Source organism: Chenopodium album, chromosome 27 (assembly GCF_948465745.1).
Source record: "Chenopodium album chromosome 27, dcCheAlbu1.1, whole genome shotgun sequence".
Classification (NCBI taxonomy): Eukaryota; Viridiplantae; Streptophyta; class Magnoliopsida; order Caryophyllales; family Amaranthaceae; genus Chenopodium; species Chenopodium album.
The window spans coordinates 7,818,642-7,823,911 of NC_137860.1; the positions used below are offsets into that span (position 1 = coordinate 7,818,642).

The 5,270-nt window shown below is 33.8% G+C and overlaps 1 pseudogene; it reads left to right on the top strand.

Moving 5' to 3' along the window:
- Positions 1-460: 460 nt before the first annotated feature.
- LOC145619626 (protein FAR1-RELATED SEQUENCE 9 pseudogene) lies at positions 461-2,255 on the top strand (annotated as a pseudogene).
- The last annotated feature ends 3,015 nt before the right edge of the window (positions 2,256-5,270 follow it).

The window sequence follows — 5,270 nt, forward strand, 5'->3', positions numbered from 1 at the left end:
GAAAACTAATGATTTCTCTTTTATTTAGGAAAGTAATTTTCCTTCTAATTTTGATTTTTCTCAATAAGGTTAAATTATCATGTTTTTTTTTTGTTTTTTTTACAGCATCAAATCATCATGATGTATTTAGAAGAAATGTGAAGTGTTTATTCAATGTTAGTCTCGAATTTGCCCAAGGACTATGAATGAGCTTGACAATATTCATGAGTTTTGTTTGATAATTATAATAAACTTATTTTGGATAAATTTTGTTCTTCTAATTTTGCTTACCAGCAGTAATGCTTTAATTTTCGCGGTGATATTTTTAATGACAGTGAGAATTTAGCTGAATTTTGTACTGAGTAATGAATTGACTAGCATATCACTGCATATAAGTACTTAGTTCTTAGTTTTACCCGAATAAGGAAACTATAAGTTCATCTGTGTGAAAATTGTTATCGTCGCAGTGATATTGATTAACATGAGGAAGCAAACGTCCTTAGGCGGTGGGAGTCAGCTTGTATTGGATTACCTGAAGTGAAACCACACCGAGAATCCTAATTTCTATTCCACGATTCAGGGCAATCATGATCCTTTGACTGCCAATATTTTCTAGATTGATGCTATTTCTTAGATTAACTATACCTACTTTCATGACACTGTGATTTTCGACATTTCACACCGTATGATGGCTATAAAGTGTCCTTTGCAACATTTATGGGATTAAATCATCATGAGCAGCCTTTTTGGCTGGGCTTTAATGGTTGATGAATCAGAGGCTGCCTATGTTTGGCTGTTCCAAACATGCCTTCATGCGATGTCAAGTCAAAGCTCAGTTTCGATTACAACAGAGCTTGCTAGGTTTGTGCAGATGGCAGTATCTCAAGTTTTGCCTAATGCTCGGCTTCGTTATTGTAAATGGAACATGTTTAGAGAGACACAAACCCATTTTGGTCATGTTTATCAGTCACATTATACTTTTGAGGTAGAATTCTGGAAGTATGTTGATGAGAGTGAGACAATTGGGGAATTTGAATCAAGACGGAGAACGCTTTAAAAGCAGTATTATTGGATGGATGATGAATGTATATGCAGTTTGCTTATGATGCTCGGCATATGTGGGTGCATGTTTACATGCAAAACACTTTCTTTGACGAGATCTATGGTGAAGAAAAAGAGGGTAGATATATGTACTTTGATTGTTTTATAACTTCGGACAGCACATTACATGGGCTGATTAAAGTTTATAATTTTCTAGAAACAAATGCTAGTTATAGCTGCCAAATGTTTGAATTTTCAGGTGTCATATGTAGGCACATATTAGCATTTTTCATAGCAAAAAATATTCTTACTCTTCCTTCACATTACTTATTGAAAAGATGGACAAGAAATGCCAAAAGCAGAGGTTCATTAGATGAACATGCTGTCAGGGAACTAACTTATTCTCGTGACTTGAGTCTCTGACTATTAGATATGACAAACCTACGACAAGAAGCCATTAAATTTATGGAAGAAGGTGCAAAATCTATTCAGGTTTACAATGTAGCTGTGAATCCTCACGAGGAAGTTGCAAAATAGGTTGGTTTTGTGAAGAACAAACGTCATGGTATTTCACAAGGTGGCTCAAATGGTGACAATTCAGTGGCATCCGTCCAACCTGCGGTAAGTTTTGCTTAAACTTTGGAAATATCATTTATGTTTTTAAATTCTACCCTTTCTTGTGTATAGTAGGTTCTTCCTTCTATATGCTTGATAAGTACAAGTACTTACATGTGCTACTTCTGAAAACTTTGAATTCTTATACATGTAGCACTTGGAACGATATAATTATACAAGTTATTAGATAGACAGTAACATTAGTTTTCTTGTGCTAATTTGAGTTTTACTGGTCAATTAAGGTTGTTTTCTTTTTCTTTTGTAAATTATGGATCATTTCCAAATCAATGTTGTCTTAGTGGCAACTGGCAATAAGGCTTTATCTGGGGCTGCACCAATGGGTTGATGGCATTTGACACTTAGAATAATGCTGTAAGAATATGATGCCGCTTTGTTGTATTTTGTTCATAAGAGTACTGATTAATTATTATGCTATAGAAGAGAAGGCTAAGAAAATCCAAGAGTTGACAGCTGAGTTGGATATTACAAACAAGCGGTGTAAGGTCTATCGTGCAAACTTGCTAGCAATTCTGAAAGATACGGAGGACCAGAAGTTGACGCTTTCTGTTAAAGTCCAGAATGCAAGACTTAGTTTGAAAGACAGAATTGGCAATAAATAAGCCAAGAATTTTCATTAACTTGGCTGTAGATATTAGTCATCAAGGACCATATGGTTAATAAAAATATGACATAATTCTAATTTAGTATTCTTGTGAGTTGTAAGGTGCATTCATACTATGGACCATGTAGTATGATAGACAAAAACAAATTTCTCTTTACAATCAATATGTGTGCTAATCTAATCATTCCTTGCATCTTGCAGCTAAAGGTTCAACTAGCCTTTAGTATCCGGCCATCATTACTTGCTAAAGGTGCCCTCAGAGATACTTTCACTCTCTTTCTTCGCACACAAGTGCAGAGTTGTTTTTTATCCTCAAATTCTATTTCTTTTTCTGTTGAACTTTGTTTTTGAGTTATCGGAGTATTATAATCTAGCTGTAACTGGAGGTGGCCAGAGGGCTCAGTTGTTCTGTGATCACCTGACTTAGTTTGTTGCTAGTCCTGGCCCAATTTGGGCCTAGAAAGGCTGGTGAGTGGGTCATGGGCCTAACCATAGAATTAGCCTAGCACTAACTGGCCCACTTAAGCCCATTTGGTTTGGCCCGGCCTTTTCAGGTGGAATTTTCACTATTGACTAAAACGTTAGGTCTACCTAAAGCTCTGAACATGCCCAGAAAAGGCATGTTACCTAGTCTAAGTGTCCAACACTCCAACCCAATATCTTTACTAGCCCAATCCTAGGTCACAATGCCACATATCCATAGCTAGGCTTTGCTATAAATCAGTCGAGGGCTTTTGGCCCACCTAGACTGGATCACTCCACTGGCCAAATTTACATTTAACTTATATGGCTACAAGCTCTCTTACAAGCTTCATTCTTGAATATAAATGTTTACAATACCACTTAATTGGTCTTATATGGTCACTTCCTTGCATGCTAGAACTTTCTATTGTGTATATAATAATGTTTTAGAAGGATTGTATTCTATGAAGAACTTCACCTTCAAATTCAACAAATCACGTATTACCTCCTCTTTGATTCCAACAATTTTCTCCAAATTCTGTTTTACAAAATGATTTCAATTGATTACAATTATTAACTAAAAATCCCCTAATTTAGTTAAGTTGGGTTTAGGATTGGGGGGCGCATGGTGGGGGGAAATTCGGAGGGGGTAGGCGAAAAAGGGATTGGGTGAAATCGGGGGTGGGGGCTTGAGGTTAGGGGCGAAGGAGAAGTCTCGCCTGCCGGCGGGAAGGGTGGGCTCGACGTCAGGGGAGGGGTGGCTTAGGCTGGTGGAGAGAGGTGGGTTTTTTTTAATATTTTATTTAAAATTATTGTATTGTTATAAAATTAAAAAAAAACTTTTAGCTGGTTGAGTGCATTAAGTGAGGGCTTATTAAGAATTTCAAATTTGTTTTTTCCAACAAAAATAACGTATGATTAAGCATTTACTAAATTGTTTCATTAAGGTCACTATTGGATATTTAATAACTAATTAAAGTTTACTAAGAATTATAAGAATTTTTACAAATTACCACCGAAAAAAAGTAAAAAGAATTTCCCAAAAAAGGAATGGAAGGAGTTCGGTACGGTCAAAGTAAGATTTGTTACTGACGTCAAAAATTAAAGCAAACAACTAATAATAGAAAAATTTAGTACGAGTGGACCATGTCATGTTGTATGGAAACTATGGAAATATTTCTTTGCTGTAAGCATGTAAATGAATGAAACAAAAACAAGAAATGTTAGTATGCTACTTCCTCAGTTTTAATAATAATCGATTAATCGCAACACTTTCCTTTTCCATTTATTTTACAATAATTGCAATACTTCTTTATTTGATAAAGACCCATTACTATTTTGATATCTCTCTCCTATCAACCCCTTTTATACTACTACTTCAGTTTCATATTTTTTGTAACTTTTGCCAAAAATGGATGCTACACATTATTTGCAAATTACAACTAATGTTTTCTTTCTTTTTTAGGTTGTCATTTCTCTCTATCTCTCTCCTCATCACATGCATTCTTATTTTTCTCTTTCTATCTTACCCTCACAAACAAATTTTGCTTAGGAGTTTAACTCTCTAAAGTTGCAAATAATATGAAATAGAGGTAGTACTTTTTATATAATTATTTATCTTTCCTATTAACAATTAAATATATATCTTTTCTAACTACGCTGGATATTATAAAATTCCTCTTTTGGTCCTCACCATATAATTTTTCTAAAAATTTGTGCAAAATTTACTATTGTGATTATTACGAAACGGAGGGAGTAATAAATCTAAATTATTTTTAAATATATACTAATCTGTACTTAGGGGGTCAACATATTTGATCCGTTTCTTCTTACGTTGCCCTATTTCACTCTTTGCACAATTTCCAATGTATACATTTAATATAAATATGTTCTAGTACATAATATATAAATGATTTTCAAAATTGGTTTTGTGAAACTACTCATCAAATTAATCAAACAAATTTCATGTGGATGTGCTTTCTTTTATTTAATTTTTTTTATTTTATATTATTTTATTTTATTTTATTTTATTTTATTTTTTTGAGAAACTACTAGATTTCATTTGCATGAAAATCTATAAAATGCCAAAGGTCATCAAAATTAATGAAGGGAGTATATAGTAAAAGTTTATGTTTAATCAAAATCCCTACTCCATAAAGATCTCATCTTTGATAATGGATGTGGTACATAAAATTATTAATTTTTCACAAAATCTTACGTAATTACTATTTTATTTGGTAAAGATAATTTTGTTTGTTTTATTTTTAGGGGGTTGTCATATAGAATTGATCTTGAACCATGTTTGGACATAAATTTTGGACCCTAATTTATGGCCAGTGTAGGCTTTGGACAATCTATTAAATATTTTCAAAAGCCTGTTCAACATGAAAAGCACGCTTAAGCTTATTAGCTATTTTAATGGGTTTGGATAAGCATTTTCTGTCGACTCCAGCCCAAAAGGAATCACTCAGCTCGTTAATGATTCCGTTTAGGGTATAACGCGAACGTGCGCACACACACAAATAAAGGACTAAAGATTGTTAGCTGTAAT